The sequence below is a fragment of the Lepeophtheirus salmonis genome, chromosome 3, assembly GCF_016086655.4.
Source record: "Lepeophtheirus salmonis chromosome 3, UVic_Lsal_1.4, whole genome shotgun sequence".
NCBI lineage: Eukaryota > Metazoa > Arthropoda > Copepoda > Siphonostomatoida > Caligidae > Lepeophtheirus > Lepeophtheirus salmonis.
The window spans coordinates 45607656-45627773 of NC_052133.2; the positions used below are offsets into that span (position 1 = coordinate 45607656).

At 28.3% G+C, this 20118-nt stretch overlaps 1 protein-coding gene across 1 annotated transcript in view; it reads left to right on the forward strand.

The window, feature by feature from the left end:
• The first annotated feature begins 1901 nt into the window (after window positions 1-1901).
• The window catches only part of Elk (Eag-like K[+] channel), a 136892-nt gene continuing 118675 nt past the window's right edge, over window positions 1902-20118 (forward strand). The window contains exon 1 of the mRNA XM_040709401.2: window positions 1902-2086. The gene's annotated coding sequence lies outside the window, so the exon portion shown is untranslated. The remainder of the gene's footprint in view (window positions 2087-20118) is intronic.

A 20118-nucleotide genomic window follows, 5' to 3' on the forward strand; every position in this document is an offset into this window, starting at 1 on the left:
TATATCGCAGAATTAAGGGTCTATGTTACACCGGTTGACGAATTAAATTGAGATATCTATAGCTTTGGGGAATGTAGTTATCCCGTCCACTTAAGGTGTGAAGTAAGAAACAAAAAAGTTATTGTTATTCCCAGTTTTTTCTATTTCCTTTGTACTATTAAATATGTATATTCAATTTAGAATATAGTACCAGATTATTTATAACCTTACATTCTAATTCAGTCTAATCTAAAAATATGCACGAGTCCTAATTCAATTCATTAATTATGTACCAGATGGAACGAACAGCAATTACACTCTGACTTCATCATGAGTAAGAAGAAGTTGAAGGTAAATTTATAATTGAGATTGATAACTTTAATATAGGATAAAAGGGTTGTTTGACTGAATATACCTCCCATTAAGTCCACAACCACCCTCCAATATTTGAAAATAATTGCATGTATCCTTGATAAAAGCCTCGGACATTTTTGATTTACTGTTTTCTTCATGGCTTCAATGTTTGGGTGTCAAAATCTACATGCATTATTTTACAAATTTGTAGCTAAAGGAAAACTCCAAAGGGTTTAAACCCGGACTACTGCAAGTGGGGGTAGTCAACTAATGTTTTTTTTTAAATTTTTTTATACCTCAAAAAGGCAAATTGTCTTTTAAACCTCTGTCCGTAAACTGGGATATTATCCAGCCTGAGATTTATTAAAATGCTTGCTTCCTCCTATATATTAAATTGTTGTTAAGAATATATGCAATTCTATATTAATCCTGGTAATCCAATGTCTAGGCACTATTCCTATATTTAGCCTTTTTTAATCTAGACGTAGTGGATTTAATTAACTTTGTTGCTTTTTTTTTTTTTTTTCATATGATTTATTTTTTTCTGTCAATGTGAAGACTGACTAATAATGTATTTGCATAAAATAATGAAGATTTCAGAGATGTTTTTATTAAGAATAAAAATGTAATGTTTTTACACTACGAATAACAAATTAAATGTTGTTGGACCCCAAACTTATCTTGTTAAAATTATTTTAAAATACATATTTTCTCAATTAGTATTTTTAGCATTTTATTTACGAGTGCAAAAGGGATGAAGAAGTTAAAAAAACGATACAAAATATAAATAACATTATTATTATAATCGTTTTCCTGTTTATCATGGAAATTAGATACGTTATATTTTTGGAGTTTTTGGCAATCTCTAACGACATAGTTCCCGCGTCAAAAAATGTTTGAATACTAATTATTTTGTGATGCTCTTCCTATATCTTTGATTTGGTTATAAAATACTTACTGTATGCTTAAATAGTTTCAATGAAGTGTTAAGAAAAAAATTCCGTAAACTTTGTAAAAATCATTATTACGAGTAAAATATTTTTTATTAAAGAAAGATTAACATTTTAGAGGGGAAACTAAGCTTTCAAAGGATTTCCTTGCGATTACTTACTTATTTGCAAAACATATGTTTTTTTTCTTTTTTAAATAACAAAAAGTTGAATCATTCTATGCACAAGAGCATTGTGTATAGTTATTCCTTTATTTACATATAAACATATTGAGCTCAAATTACGTAGCATAAATAACTCATTATAACAACCTAGTGAGAACGAATACTTATATCCCCAATATAATACAAACATTGAATACTATATATTTTGTTATTTCTCTAATATCGTTACTATTATTATTACTTTATCAAATTCACAGAGAAAGGTAAGCAAATAGGAGCGTCCTCTGACGTCAGGGGGTATGAGATGATACTTGGTTCGCAAACCCTCGAAGATAGAGTTTGGGAACGGAGAGAGGAAAGGCTTTCTCCCCCTATCCTCCCCATGTGTGTATAAATAACAACAGGAATAACACCAATCTCTCATTTTTTCACTACATGTATTCATTTCAATGTTAGTTACGGTGTGTTATTCGAATCGAACAGAACCTCACTTAAATATATATATTTTTTTAATATATGACCAAAAATATTATAAAATAAATTCGTGAAAATATAGTGTGTATGTTATAAACTTTATATCTAACTGAATTGCAATATGATATATTAAAGGGGAAGAAATAGTATTTGAAAGTCCAAGAGGTAAGAATGGTTATTAATATTAGGCAAATATGCAACAGGTTTATTCTTTGATCAGCTTTCTTTTTTGCTATACTTTGTGGGGAGGATTTATGGGTTATTTCTATTATAGATTAGATAAATGTGATTACGACAACAATCAAACCTACTTAGAAACTATATTAACAAAATTGTAGATTTTATAATATTTGTTAAATTAAATTTTGACGAAATAGCAACTGAAAGTGGGAATTTTTTTAATGGTTTTTATGCCAAAGGAAATTATAGTTCTACAACTACTAATTGTAGGTCAAAAAGCTTGCTGATTAAAGTAGATATTTATAACCGGGTTTTAAAAAGCCTTTGATTGGACATTTCTTTACATGACTTGTCAAAAAAAAAAAAGTTAATAATTTTACAATGGGAGCTCAAAATATCATTTTTGACATATAATAACTTGTAACATTTCACTTTTGAGCGTACAAAATACTTTTATAAATAGCTTTGTATCGAGAATTTGCAAAAAATATGTATCAACTAATTATTTAGATGAAAATTATATGCAATGACAGGTGAATTTATAATAAAATTCTTATTTACTGTGTTAAATTAAATATATGTCTTTTGTTTTAGATATTTTCCAATAAAAAAAGTTTATTTTGTACAACTAAAAATTTATTTCCTTCAACCTTTATTTCACATATATTTTTTTGCAAATGATTTTTATATTGTATTACTACAAAGTAATAACACTAGTCATTAAAAATTTTGGTTCCTATTTCCCCTTAGCAAATAAATATGACTTTTATAATCCAAAACTTTTGGTTTTGCAGATATAGAGAGAGTTTTATATATTACTTTTTTGTTAACATTTGCATGATTAAGTGATATTTTTCAACTTGAAATATCTAAATAAAAGAAAAATATAAAATATAGTTTATAGGTACAAGTTTTTGGATTAAAAAATATTTTCATAATTTACATATATTTTTCTGAATCGGAGAAATAGTTTTCTTAGTACAAAAAAGATGAAAAATATACTAATAAATTCCTCATTTTTCATCACAATAACAAAAATCATAGTTTGTCGTAGGGTGAATACATATTACTACATAGTTAAAGAAAGAGAAAATTAAAAAAATAAAAGTTATGATAATATTGTAGTACATTTATTAAGCTGTCAAGACTTTTTGAAAGTAAAATAATAGTTATTGTAAAGTGTCTCAAATTAAAAACAATCAGGAACCCACCATTTCAACCCAAGTACAAAATTTTGTAAACTATTATCATTTGTAAATAGATTAGTAAAAAATAGTGGATTTAAAAAAATTGATAAAGGTATTACTCATTCTTGACAAAAATCAAATGTATATTAAGTTCTAATAATTTCCTTTCTCAAAGGAATGGAAAATCATTTTTTTTTTTGAGATCAAAGTAATGTTTTCTTTCTTTCATCGCTTTGATTGAATTTTTTTAATATCCATACTTATGTACCTTGGGCTTTATATAAAATTAGGGTTGTCAATATTGATGAAAAGGAAGTATTATTCACTTAAATATAAATATTTATTTTTTAACAGAAAATGATAATTAATTAATATTATTACTACCATTTTTAAAAAAATCCAAAAATAATATAATCTGATAAATTTTTCATAAATATTCTTGATTATATGACGCACATATTTTAAGTTTCAAAGTAAATTTATCTTCAATATGTAAGTTATTTGCTACATAAATGAAAACATAATCAATACCTAAATAAATTGTATTTTATCTTTTATGAGTTTATATTGCACACCATTATTTCTGCAATATTAAACAAAAAAGTTTTGAAGTATATAATTATATTAATTTATCAAAAAAAAAAAAAGAATATTGTGTACCCACAAATCAAGTATAATTAATATTCATAAAATAAATATTATATCCTTTTGAATTAATGTTACAATCTAACAAAAAATAAATTAAATTTATTTTTGTTTCGTTGTTTCAAGACATCAATAATGCAAAGGGTCTACAAATGCCTTTTGAATACATGTGATATCATTGTATTAACTTTTCAGTTCTTCTACTCCATTTCAAGCCTTGCTTACAGGCTTCTAGTGTTATACGGTTAAGATCACGTGAAGGGGAGCTAAAAAAGTTTTGTCTTTGTACCATTCTTACATTGCAATATTTGTTCTGACAAATAGTTATCGTAATATTCATGACTTGAGTGTCGATGTATCTATTAACAATACTTTTAATTTAATACGGTCAAAGTAAATGAGACTCTAATGCTGAAGCACTCTGTACATATTATATCTGATTATTTTTTAAATGTACCTATACTGCAAGTATATATTACTGAATGATTAATTACGATTAAATTATAATTAAAACATTACATTCCTAGATGTATTCACTTCAATTAATTAAATAATAAAGAAAAAAAATATCATATCCCGCAACATGATCATTTTAAGTTTTATATTTCTCAGAATAAGCCATTCTTACATATGTTTTATCTAATCTTCTCACACAAACTGCTATTTCAGCTAGTATCAAATCAAAATACTATGCACAAATTCTTATCGCAGATAAATATTTTTGTATAAAACTGAGTTAATTTTTTTAATCCTTTAACTGCAACTACATTTGTCAAAAGTCATTTATGACTTAATAATAAAGTTGGGTTCGAGTTATTACTTTCGAGTTCGAACTATTAGACGAGGGAAAAAATATATTTTCATTGAATTGATAATATCTTAGTCCAACCATTTTACTATATCAAAAGGACAGTTAATTATTAATCAAATAAGGGTAGACATTTTAGGAAATAATTATTTGTATAATAAGAAATTATTTCAAGAAATTGTATCTAGATTGCACTATTATGGATACAAACTTTAATCCAGATTCCGTATAAGTGCATCATGGCAAAGGTATTCCTGCTCATACAAGAGGTTGGGTCAATAATAAAATAAATTTCTATTTGCAACTGATTTTTAGTTAGTTGACGAGCGTGTAAGGATTATTCGCCTTGAACATTTTTGCATTGAACGTCTCCACCTTGTACGTATTCCCTTTGCCACGCTTTTGTCTAGTAACTTTTTTGCCGTGAGACATTGTTTGCCTTGTAGAACTTTTGTCTTCTGACATTTTCACCTTTTCCAGTTTTTATCTTGTACCTAGCGACTTTTTCGTCTTGATACTTTTTTACCTTGGATAATAATAAAGGAAATCCTACTTTTTCTTAGTTATATATGTTTTAAGTTGAATTTTTACCATTGTATTCCAGCTTTGATAAACTTGAAGCAAAAAGGTAAACTAGCTAAGTAATGACAATTATTCAAATCTTAATCCATGGCTGAGATGGTGAAACAATATCTTTTATCCAGTAGTCTTGTAGTAATTTGGAATTTTTAAATTATATGAATAGGAATAACTCAAAAATCAAATATGCTTGAAACTGTCTGATTTGTTTGTTATTCAAGAATTTCAAATAGGTTTGAATAGTCCAGATCGGAGTAATTGGTACCGACTATGGACCGTTTATGAAATTTTAAATTGTATCTTCTTTTAATTCTTATTTTCACCATGTTTTTTTTTCATTCAAATAACTATACACTTATGTTAAAATAGTAGCAGAAAAAAAACATGAAAATAGAGAAAATGCAAATGGGCTTAAGGCTTCAAGCTACATTAGTAGAACAAATCAATAATAGGCATAAAGTAGATCATTTTACAAGTATTGTAAGTGTTATTTGATAGAGTCATTTATTTGATATACAAGTTCCTTCGACCAATAAATTATTCATCCAATATTATAAAACCACTGATAAAGCTTTATAATCATCCAAGGTTCGGTTCGTGCCTCTGATATTTATCAAGAGTAGTCGATTACAGTTATTTTCAACGTATTATGTACAATTTTATATAATATTTGTTTCTTATGTGTTTACTTCATCCATAGCGATCCAGTCTTGTTCAGATCGTAAAATCATATCAATCCTTTGATATCCATTATCAACTATTTGAATAAATACTCTACGGGCAAATGCGCCCTTAGAGGAACAGACTTCGAATGACTAGTTTGGAAAATCTGTAAATTTTATCTTGATGAAGTCAAATGGTTCGGATCGTTTTATATCAAAAATTAATTTAAATACAAATATTGACATGTAAGAGTTGAAAAAATATAAATTGTTAATAATACGAACGGTTTCATGTGATACCACACGGCCTAATACAGTTTTGAAATCTTTTTATTCAGTATATCTAGTTAAAAAAACCTTGACAGGATAATGGAAACTTTTTTATATATTCAAAATAGTGAATATTTAGAAGATCTAATAATGAAAAAACCAGGATTTCACTGTAAAATCAATATCATCGACTCTGGCACCGTTTATGCAAGATTAATATTTTTTCTTTTTGAAGTAAAATATTTACTCTGTAGGAGTATTGAGGCAGTGGTTGAGGCCCATACAGGTCATAATTAATTTTAAAAAATCCTCACAATACATTGGCTCAGGATAGAAATGAGATCAAACTTTGTATAAATATTTGTGCACGATCCTGTATATAATCACAAAAAAATATAAATTTAATTAATTATCAAATTAAGGAAAAAAAAATTGTTGATGATCATATCAAGCTGTTAAGGGTTCTGAAAAATTGAAGAAAGGGGATACTAAATTATCTGAGAGGAATAAAGCATGAAAGGAATGGGAGAAAGTATACTGCTAAATTTCAAATCTCTGCTAGATTAATTAACATTTTTTATCTTATGCAAGGATTGTGGTAAACTTTTTAATGACAATCTACATGCCTTTGTAGATTGTTCCACTGTAGGTATTTTGAAGTCCTTAGTAAAGGTTCATATAAAAGGATTAGAACTTGCTAACACTAACTTTGACAAAGATATGGGTTTGTTCGGGATTTCCAAAAGGAATAAAGGAGTATCATCGGAAATCAAAGCATTGGATTTCGCTTTACTAAACTATAAAGCCTTAATAGCAACGAGAATAACAAATAATGATTTGTTACATCCTCAGGAGCTGAGAAAAATTGGTATTGCTGCAGCAGCAAGATATGCTGCACTTTTTATTAAAGTTCCGTCTCTTAGGAATAATTCGTGGACTTTGGCCAGAAAAGAAATTAAGTAACTTCTGTCAACTTCAAAACGACATTTAAAGGCGTTAAAAAGGATTTTAAGACAATATAAAATTTAAATTTGAGGCTGGCTTTTAGTATTTTCATGAATGATCTTAGTGTTTTTGTGAATGCCGACAGTATTGATTTTATCAGATTTATATCCTTATTTCTTGTAAATTTTAGTAACAGTGATATGTAATCTTACCCTAAAGCTTTAAGGTTAAACATAAATAATGATTATTTAATGCATATACTTTAAGTAACTGCTTCGGTATTAAAGTGTAAGAACGAACTAAAAAAAATATTGAAATTAATTCATTTAAGCTGCCATATGTGTATATTGTATAATTATTAACATCTCAACCAGATAATTACCAGTTATATTTTTTCGTTTTGGTAAATGTGTCTTACTTTGGAGACCCCTGATCTATAACAGCATATTATGAAAGCTAAAAATGAAGGCAATATTTTATTTTTTGTAAAATCAATTAAGTAAATGTACAAAGTGCGCCAATTAGACAAAAGAAAAAATCTCCTTAATAATATGGCAATAAAATTTATAATGAACTAGGGATATTACTCGGCACTTCCCGGAGTAATTAAAATACAAATTTTGCTTTAATGGTATGAAAGATAACTTCTCAAGAAATCCTCAATTTTACTTTCCATTTTTCTAAAATACACACACGTAACTATTCAATACTTTTATCAATTTAAATGTATTCCAGAGTGAAAGAATAATATTAATAGTTTAGTGTTAAATTTTAATGTGATGTGATGACTGATGAGTACTTTAGTCACTGGAGCGCTCACTTCCAAAAACACGATGTTTTATTGCTCCATACAAAACATATGCTATAGTTAGTTCATTTTTGACAAATTGTTACATTTTTTCAGACACTCATATATACATACAAATAAACTTTGCTTCATTAATAAGACCAAAGATTAGATGAATACGCGAATACTTCGAGTTTTGATCATTCGAGTTGAGTCGAGCTTTTTAAAATATTTAGGGCGAGTTGGAGTCATTTTGAGAAAATTGTCGACTTTAACAGACTCTTTTTTTTTTCTAGTTCGAGTATTATTTTGAAACCACGACTAGTTTATATAAATTTTTTAAGTAGCAAATTTTTTTTATACTTATTAAGGATTCCTTATGCTAATTATTGGTGCACGCACAATGAAAAAGCAAAGTTTATATTATACATAAATAGATTGTTTGCCGGAAATTAATTATAATTTAATGATTTGCTCAATCGTTATCCAAGACTTGGTTCAAATTGCTTGATGTAAAAGATTTTCCTCTTTAAATGGGTTTTTAACAATATTGAGTTATTTTTGACTAAACACAATGGGGAAAGGATATATTTGCCAAAAATTTATTTTTTCAGACCTCTTAAATTATACTGAAAAGGGACAAGTAATTCAAAAATTAAATAAGGAACATTGTTGGTTATAATTGAGCATTTGCAGTCGTTTTTAAGCTATCATTAGTGCTGATGGTGTATTTAAGCACATCAATATTCAAAGTAGTTTATATATAAAATTTATTAATTTATTTATATTTTTTTAATTCTTTTTATTTCCTAATGGATCATAATGATCTAAATTATATCCTTTTTATGTTTTTTAAGATATACAGTATGTTAAAAATAGATAGTTGTAGCGTTATTACAGGGATTTAATTAGAAAACATAGTACCCTCAACAAGAATTGAGACTTTTACTTTCCTTTTTGACAATATTTTTATTTTATTTTGTCAAATTTTATATTAAAATAGTCAGAGAATATCTATACAAAATTTGAGACTTATAGATCAATTTTTTATTTAAAAATTTTTATTTCCATAGAAATAGTTTAATCAAATTTTATCTAACTTGTGCAACAATTTTTTAAAGTATTTTTATTTTCCTTACTACAACAGGAGTATTGAATAGGTATACAAATTTTGAGACATATTGTTCAATTTTGTATTAAAAATTATGATTTTATTAGAAAGAGTTGTTGAAATGTGTAGGTAATTTTTCTGTCTCGCCCAAAATCGGTTAAAGCTACAAGTTAAGGTCTTTTGTTAGTGAACTGAGATTTCTTGTAAGACAAATTTTATAAAATTGCTTCAAATCTGTTTAAAATACATTTTATCACCTTAAATTTTGGTATGCTTCTGAAACATCCTTCCGAATAAATACAACTCTTTGATTTTTGCAAAAAAATTGCAATTATTCATCAAGGTTTGGTAAATATGATTAATTTGTATGTCTTTAAGCCGCACTTTTTTTTTTTTTTAATTTAAGGAATACGTATTCTTATTAATATAATATTTTATACAGCCTACTCAAGTTCAACAAACTTAGTGAGTAAATTGTACTAAAATTATGAAATGTTAACTATAATAGTGACAAATCATATCTTATTTTTATTATTAATTTTTAGAAAATTTTATGGGCTTAAATTAATATTTACAAGTTTAAAATAAATGAAATTCTTAGAAAAATATAACATGTTTAAATAGCGTAATTTTGAGCCTATGTAGACGATTTATGATGTAATAAAATTCGATTAATATTAAGGGTAACGATTTACCCCAGTGCCTTAACTACGTAAAAAGATTGTTCACCAACGGAAAGTTCAGATTTCTGTTTCAATATTTAATATACTTTTTAATTTTAAATCCCAAGGGTTAATTTGATGAAAAGGAGTTCTCCATAAGAAGTATTAACGTAATTCATATGAAATAATATCTTAATAAAACATGTCATTTTTTTAATGTTTCTTTAAGTGATCAGATGTAATTGCACTGATAAAAAATAAGTAAATGTAGGAACGTAGGAATCTTTTGTGAAATCCATATACATAATGTATATTTATTTTTCTAGGAATGGCTGGGACGCGAACCTATGCTCATTGAATTTAAGAAAATAGTATCCCCCGAGAGCGTTGTTCATTGAGCTACGCCGATTCTGTGATTTCTTTCTACTAATTATACATTTATAATTAGTATTTTATGATACACCAATTAATAAACCATTTAAGTATTTCCAACTCAAAAACTTTTGAGCCGTTAATATACAAAAACTGCTAGTTTATATGTTTTATTTTTTTGACAATAGTTAAAACTGTTATTTTTTTTTTTAATAATTCGGAGACACAAAAAATAAGAATCACAAAATCTATAGTTTCAGAGAATTGAGAACAGATTTCCAGATTTTCTCACAATTTTAATTTGACAGCGATTATAATAGGTGTAGTAAGAAGAAGTCAATTATTTTGATGGATATATTTTTTTCAATTAATGTTTATTTCCTTGGCAATCAAAACAGTGTTTCTCCATCTTTGACATCAAAATTACCAAAACGAATCGACGAACCCAAACTGGCACGTGATTGGGTGTTATAGTATCAGGACAATAAACACCATTCACTATTTCAGCCTCTTATCTCGCGTGTTCGCCTTTATAGAAAAAAAACTGTAAAATATGGCGTATTTTAATATTCCTGGTGTCGATCTTTGACACGCGCTCAAATAATTACAAAGCTGTCTAAGAACTTTTGTAGTAATAAATCATATCTTTTAAGCATCATCTAACGTAAATTGATCGCATGTACATATATACAATACGAGATACACTTTATGAAAGCCATCTATTGGAAAAATAACAGTCTTATTTGTAATATTATATTGTAATAATTTAAACACGTGGTGAATAAATAAATATTTGTTTTTATGCTTGAGATAATATAAATAGGAGTCAGGAATGTTTAGTATTATTCTGTGAATCATAGTCTCCTTTTTATGACCGAATAAATTTTGACAGAAATTCATAATAGCCATTCAGTCTTTTATATACATGAATGAATAATTCTATTTTTATTCTAAAATGCCATTTTTTATGGTCAATGGTTATGGAGACCTAAAACTGTGCCAACATTCTTCATTTTATTATCCTCATGAAAAAATGGTGCCTGTAGAGTCGTAAACAAATAAACCTAAAAACAAGAAACTATATTGTTTATTAAAAAATGTACAATATTTAAAAATATATATTTGTACCGGATGTCTATAAATATGCGGTACATTTTTTTAAGACTACTTTATCAAGATAGATTGCGTTAATAAGAGACTCTGCAATAACAATAAAAAAAAAAATTTAAATCGTCTCATCTTGGGTCCGGGTCCCGTCCCACTACTAAAGCTCATGAGTTCTCCTCCACTTTGTTTTTGTACCAACCTATAAGAAAGAACAGATTTGAGCCGTCTTACTCTTGTAGTACGTTTGATATAACATCCAGTGTCGTTGTAAATGTCCATGGCTCTGTAGAAGGTATTGCGGTAGACCCTAAGCCCAGGAGACATCCATTAACATGTTGCCTGCCAAAATCCGCAAAATTATTTTTTGAATCAATCTAAACACATATTTTTGAGCATTTAACTTAAGCATAAGGCAATCACATTTAGAAGGAATATTTCCAATAGCCTTAATAAGTTACGAGCTACATTAAATTTAAAAATGGTTATTGTATATTTGTGAACATCCGGTATATAAAATGGCAATAAAGAACACACGTAATTAGTTTGTATATTCTAATAAATGTATGTAATTTTGTTTTATATGGCTATTCGATCCAAAAAAGTATATAATGGTTTTTATATGTTTTATGTAACTCACAGACCTATATTAAAATACTATACAATAGAGTTTCTCATTTATGAGAACAAATGACTGACAAAAGTTAAGAATATGTATTATTTCTATAAAATATCAACTGTATATAAATATACATTTTTTTAATATGAGAAAAATGTAATCAGAGCGGGAAGCAAGACTTAAAATCACAACATTAATACGTGTGGGTGGGTATTAGTTAAGTAAAAATTCATCAAACCTGCAAAAAGGGAACCCCAATCAAATCAATGCAAAATTATGCTAAGGATCTAGGAGTCTCTTGCAGTCCAATGAGTACAGCTGTTGCAAAACTTTGGGGTAAGTTTTTGGTAATGTTAAAGAGGCCTATTTTACAAAAAGCATGAAAAATACCCATTTTCCAATTTGCAAATAACTTTTTAATGACCTTCAATCTGTTCCAGATGGAAGAGTTATCATTTTTTAGAAGACAAAAATGTTGATGTTGACCCAGATTATAATAGTCGTAATAAGTTTAGAGGAGATAAATTATACTTAAAGGATAATCACTATTACAAAAATCCTTCATCAGAGTATATTAAAGTCCTTCAAGACAAATTGATTCCTTGGTTGGCAAAAAAAAATCCCTGAAGGTTTTTTAATATTCCAGGTGGTTGGAACTCCTGAACAAAGGGCCAAAATTGTCAAATCATACTAGATCAAAAAAAAAAAAAAAAAAACGGAGGAAACAAAGTTACTACCCTACAATTCATATGTGACCCCCTGGACTTTTAATTATGGCCGCATATTCTCGCTGAATACATTTCAAGCGACTCTTTGATGCATTTCATTATTTTATTAGGTAAATTTGTCGTGTTCTATTGTTTTGGGGAAAAATATCAGATGGGATATTCACATATTTATATAAAATATCTTTTTTGCTCATGGCATGTTTTCCTTTAATTATAAAAAAATCCTTTTCATGAAAGCATTTTCTTCTATTGTTCATAATCTAGAAACTTTCATTATATTTAGAAAAAGTATTATAGTAACTATTTATAATTAGTTATAATATTTCATATAAAATTGCCAAATTTATGTCAGTTTTACGTTAACATTAGAATATTAAAACGGATATGTTACTTTGAAAATTTTTGAATGCAATTTTTTAAGCATAGGCAGTGTACATATCAATCCGATTTAATTATTTCCTTAAGTAATTATAAATAAAATAAATTATAATTGTTTTTGTAGGATTAAGAATTAATTAACCTTTAATAGCCAAAGTGTGTTGACTGAGTAGTTATTAGAAAAAGTTTCATGAACTAACATTATTCTTTTCTTGCATTTAAATCAATGGAAAAATCTATTAATAACTTAAATGCTATATTCATTAAAAAACTATGAAGGTGTCCAAAACGACACCCTGGTCGTATATTATTAACTCAATATACAGTCAGTATATTGAGTTAATTTGAACTTTATGGGAATAACCAGTCCTCAATTTCCAGGGCCTTGATTTAGAAAATAAATGTTCTCCTTTACATTCATCTTTTCATTTACAAAGTACCATAGTAATATTAAGTTGAGACTGTTTTTAAATTAAGAAATCGACTCACGACTTGATCCGAGTCAATAAGATCATTAGTCCAGACAACATTTTAAATTGCAGCTATTGTTTATCAGTTTTTAAACCTTGAGTAATAAATATGGTCGTAAAGAATGTCGTTCTTTTGACCCCATTATGCAAGACCAAGCTTTTAAAAAATCGAAACAAATATAGAAAATATGACCTTCTTTTTTTTAAAAGAAAATAATTCTTTTAATAGAGCTGCTTTTTGGTCAGGACACTAATATGAAGATTATCAAAAATTGATCCTGAGATCAAAAAACATATTACTAGGCCGCATAGAACACCAAAAACCTTGCATGTCAAATCGGTTTTCTTTATCATCTTCAAAATCTCTTAATCTTAAAACATAATGAAGCTCTTTTCAGTGATGACATAGAGTATAGAGTTGTAAATTGTAAGCATTTACTTATAATTATGAATCAAATTTTTAGTATATTAATCTTTTTTTTTTTTTTTTACTTTGCAAAGATGCTTTCATTATTTTGTAATTATTGAAGATAGAACATCCAAGTATAAACTATAATAACTAGTGTGTGTCCTCGTAAGAGAAATCTAGAGTTAAGTGAGGACTTCTTAGAGGTAGAAATATGCTAGGTAGTCACTTTTAGACACAGAATACGGTCAAAAGGATTGACAATATTATATTTACTACCTTTGTCCTTGCTAGATATGGAGTGGTATTTGTACTCAATTCGTTCCTTTCACGGCTATTTGTAGTAATGAAATATTATAATAGTCAAACTGATCTCTTCCTATGCATTAATGCGGGTTACAACATTAATGTTGTAACACAAGATTAATTAATCACGCATGTACACGTATATACGTGTATAATTTTAGAACAAATCAATAGACAATTTTTTTGAAGAACTTTGTATACATTCTGTCAAAAAGTACCAGTAATTATGAAAAAAACAACAACACAAATTTCACATTTAATCATCTTTTTCTTTTTTCTTTTTTTTCAACAATATAAAAATATTGTACTTTAATAGTAACATGTTCTAGATATTAGTTTACAACAACACTTTCATAAAACTGTATCATCTTTGGGAAAATAAATAGTTAGATATCTTTAAAATGTAAGCTTTATTATACAATTCAAACCGGATAGCATAGTTTAGCACTGAATGTAAGATATTTGGTCTGCAAAAATGTACAATTTGGTTAATGAATTTAATAAATTTATCATTTATTTTTGCCAAAAGCCACTTTGCCATATGAAATAACGACCAAACAGAAACTTTGCCGAATGGAAACTTTGCAAAAAAAAGGGATGATTCATGCTGCAATATTATATAATTATGATTCCAATTCCTATAATAAATATTTCAAAAGATAAAATTTGTAATTTTTATCACAAATTGCAATATTAAGTAAATTATTTATTTATTTCATTATGAGGAAACTTCAAAAGTTGGCTTGAACCACTTTTAGAAGTGTTGTAACACAAATCATTACAACCGCCCAGATAATAAATAAATAAGAAAGAGAGCTAATGTTTTAAAGAAGTAATCAATCAATGACTGTCGATTGATTGAATATGTTGAATCTCATATGGACCTGGTCAAGTCCTGATTAACACACTTGTAGGCCAAGGTTGTTTCTACCCCTATCATTTTCAAGATTTGCTTGTCATTTGGTCAAATCAAACTTTCAAAAAACAAAGAGCACAAGTCTTTGCGAAAAGCAATGCCAAAAATAGTCACCCCAAAATCTTTTGAAATTATCAAAATCACTTAGCGTTTTTTCAAGCACTTTTGGATACTAAGGTACAAAGCACCGAAATGTGATTTGGATTATTTATTTAAAGTTTGTATTTATAAGACGCATAGCTATTTTAAAAAAATGACAATTATTGACTTACTGATGTCAATGATGATAGCGAAATTTGTAAATCCGAGATCTAATAAAGTCCCTGTAAAATGTATACGACAGGTTTGTCTAAATTCTGAATCTCCACTGAATTTTAAATATAAATATAAACCCATCTCCCCCACCCTACCTCTTCCACGAAAACGAGACAATCTGATCTCAACACTATCTATCATCCAAAACCAAATATAGACATCTCCTAGCATGATTTTATGATACATCCGCTGATCTTTTGAATTCTATACCTCTGTGATTTCGTCAGGGATGTGAAGATGACCTCAACCGATTTTATTTAATCTTTTTTTGTTTTTTTGTGTGACATGTTAAATTATATATTATTTCCATTTTGTTTTGAAATTTTTTTTTGTACTTTTATGTTATTTAAAAAAATATATTTTATTTTGACTTCGAAAGATATTTTTTATAATTTGTAAATACTAATTATAGGTCAACTGTTTCGGCTTTGATCATCGTCGCTGAACAAAATAAATAAAAAATATTTATAGTTAAATATCTCAGTTCAAGTTTTTGTTACCATAGATAAATTGTTCTCTCACTGAGTCAATAAACTATCCAAATAGTAGGGTTGCTAGTCCCTTATTATATTTATTTTTATACATACATAACAACAATGCTTATAATTTACAAATCTATAAATTCATATATAACTAAGCTTATTAATGACTGCATAGTAACAATAACATATTATAAACATTTCTATTTTCATCTATGTATATAGTTAGAAATATCAATTGAGTAAGGATTTATAGTAATTTTAAAGTAAACATATATGTATATATTGAGTATGCATGGATACCCTTAAGAACAAAGCATTGCCTTTGTAAGCATATAGGTATGTGTCTAAGTATACTTTTTTTTAGTTCTCTTTCATAAATACAACCATCCATGTTTTGTTTCATGAAAAATTAATATCTCATGTTTGTTCATTGTAAAAAAAATTTTGAATGATGCATATATATATATATACCAAAAAATATGCACAGTATGTTTGCTTTAGGTCGTGGTATATGTTTGCAATCTAGGGTGTGTGTTTTTTTTTATCGAATTTCGATACCGCCTTGTGCGGAAGTATTTATGTCATATCGTAAGAAAATAAAGTAATAAAGTTGAGTGACGTCATTGTGGAGATAACTTTAAAAGTCTTTAGGACTGAACTGAACCGGTCCGAGACTGAACTGAAAGGGACTGCAGTCTTCAGTCCTAAATAAGGATAGACACAACATTACGACTATGTCATCTGTGGGTCGCACATCTCGAACAAGTCTTGAAAAAAGCAAAATTTATATTTTTACTCAATTTTTTTTTAACTTTTAAATCCCAATAAGATCCGAAACGGCTTTTGGTACTCAAACTTTTGATAGATCTTAAAGCACATCTGAGGGATTTTTCTGAAATGGAAACTCTTTGAGTATTACTTAATCCTAGTTAAAAAAATATTTATTACATATTTTAAACATAGTATCTCTATTTATCTTGATTACTGCTTGGAACAACATCTACTTATACAGTTGCATCGTGCACAGCATTACTGTTATGCTATCATTAAACCATTTCTCAGAAAAGAAATATAAACCAGGAGCAACAACCGTTTGGTAAGTCAGCCAATTCGAATTCAATCAATCTACGTTTAGAACATTGATTAAGAGATAAGAAGCCAAAAAATCAACAGTTGACAACAAAATACACTGTATATTTTTGTGTCAGCAAAGTAAAAGGGTGGCTTTGGTTATTCCACAAGGGGTTACTATACTAACACAAAAATTTACATTGTATTTGGTTGTCAAATATCAATGTTACTTCCTCTTTAATTTTAATCTATGTTCTTAGTATTGATTAGTTGTAGTCCAATTAGTTCTTACTCAGCTGTGAAAAAGTATCAACTATTATTGAATAAAAATTTGATACTATTTAGTGATTTTGGGCCTTTTTTTAATGTTTCTTTTCGAATGATAGGTTGCGATGTACAATAAAGTTAACAACGCATCTAACATTATTATAACAATCATTGTGTTCTAATATTAATAACATTGAGTTATTTATTCTGTCAGAATCAGTAAGTAAAATGTAAGCAAAATATGTATCCTATTTTATTAAGGCTCCAGCCCTATCCCCTCACTCTCTCATTTAGAGAAGAATATTTAATATTTATGTCTAAAGATCCCAACTGACCCAGATCTAAGCAAATGGAGATCCGTTATATCTCTAGTCCAGTCTCATCCCTGTTATTTGTACATGAAAAAACGTCCCAAATATATTTAAGAAACCGCTAAGAGGTATCATTTTTACTAATACTAGAAAAAGGTATCCCGGAATACCATTTGAATCAGACTACAAAAACTTTAAGTATCATAAAACAAATTAATATTTTGTGAACAATCGTAATTTAGCAATATTAAAGTCCAAATTGGTCATAATAAAATTATCAATCATCCAAGATTGGTCTATGGAATGGTTTTTGCGTCCGATTCAAACCCATAAATCAAATTTGGGACAAGAAATCGAAAGTTTAATTTGGGATCGGGATTTGAAATTTCGGTAAGCGTAATTTACCCAAGTCTAATAAAAACATTAATTATCTTTATAATTCTTAAATATTTTCCCAATAATCTTAATTTTGGCATATTTAAATCCAAATTGACCATATTAGAATTGTAGAAGTATAGATTTAAAATGACGTCACCAACGCCGGTAAGAAAAAGTTAGGAAAAAATGGAATTTCACATATTTTTCTAACTAACCATGACTTTATCATTAGGTACACAAGTAATTAGGCTTTAAAAATAAATAAAAACTAAGGTTAAATATGCGTATAAGCATTTATTTATTAAAAAAATCAAAGTATTTTTGTTTAAATTTTAGCTTCATCAAAAATTCGTCCCTTTGCCGCTATAACTGCTTTACAGACTTTTGGCATTTTTGCTGTTACTTTTTCAAATTAGGCAAGTTTCAAGCATTCTTAAAAATGTTCAACAACTCATTCTCCATGTGGGACACTATTCTGACTCGGTGTTCCCACAAAGCTCTATTGGGTTCAAATCAGTAGATTGCATAATAGATATGATGTGAGAGATTCTTATTTTTCCACGAAGTTTTTGCAAAGCTTGGATGTATGTTTTGGGTCGTTGTCTTGTTGAAAAACAAACGTCCTTCTAATTATCCCTGTCCACAAGGAATGGATTGCGTCTTCAGGATAGAATGATGACCATTCGGAAGCAATTAATTAACAATAATCATACTTGCTAGAGAGAAACTAATATATGAAATTAAGCCTGTCCAAAAGAGCTGGATTTTAACAGACAAATAATTGAAAAATATTTTATGGATCTATTTTTTTTCTTAATAATTTTCAAGGGTTTAAAGTAAAAAATATTGATAAAGTCATAAATATTGACGAAAAAGTATTTTTTTCCAAACTTTTTCTCGTCAATGCATATAGAAAAAAAATTACTTAAATGATAGACTGATCACGTCATTCATTTTTTTAAATTTTGTGTTCAATTCGGACCCGTCTTTAAAATTTAAGTTGGGAACGGACTTTCAAAATTTAGAAACCAGTACATCCCACCTGAAAATGAAAAAAAAAGATGCAAGCCATTCGTAGATCATGAAAATCTATTCACGTTGTTCTCTAAATATGAAATCATAGAGCAATGAAGTTTTGCACATTTTATGCAGTAGGCATAACCATAATTTGAATGAACTTCAACAACAAACCACATTAATGCTGTGGTATACATATATATTAATAGAAAACAAATATTAACTTCTGGAATTCTATAATAAGCTTATGAAGAAATTTATACAAAAGTAAACTTAAATTGTATTGTGCATACTATACATCTTGTAGTGGGTCAAAAATCAAAATTTTAGAAATCGATGATTGGAAATAATGGGAAATTTTTAATATAGAGTGGGGACACAAAACGTGCATTAGAATTTAATAACGATTCAATACACTTAATTTTTAATTACAAGGTTTCATGATGCAACCAAACGATAGCTGCTATTCCATTTCTCTATGTTCAAAATGTCGGAGCTATACAATTCACCTCCAAACCGCCAGAAGAAACCAAAACTTCTGCAGCAACATTATGCCTGACTTCTGGCCTCCCTCTATGTGGCCCTCCTCTAGCCTTGACCTCCAATCCCTGGGTTTTACAGTTTGGGAGAAGAATGTTTGCTGCACCTCTAATCCAAATATGAATTCGCTCCGAGGTGCTATTATGAAAGTGTGTAAAGCCATGGACATAGCCTTCATCTTCAATTTGTTCACAGGCATGTCGAAACTGTTTTTGCTTGTGAAGTATATACTGGATGCGCAAGCTATCTGTGCCGCAAAAAGGGTGGGGTTTTTTCCCCCAAAGGAATTTTGTCTCCCACCCGTTATCAAATTAAAAAATATGTGGAAGCTCGATGAATTTTGATTTATTTCACTCAATAAACTCATCTTCAGCATCAATTACAGTCTCTAAGTATACGAAAGCTGAGACAGGCATTTACCACTTGGTCTCTTGGCAAATCCTGGAATTCCTTCTTAATCTAATGATAAGGTCGTCTTTGGTGTTGCAATGGGCTCGGTTAGTTTGTCGTTTGATTGCACCCCAAACAAAATAAACAGATACAGGGAGCTTGGAAGCCAACAGTCCAGCCAGATGAAGTCGTCAAAATTGTCTTGGAGCCATTTGAGACTTTTTTATCGAAGTGAAGCAGTGAACCGAGTCCTGCTGTAAAAAATAAGGCCTCCCAAAGCCAACCTTATAA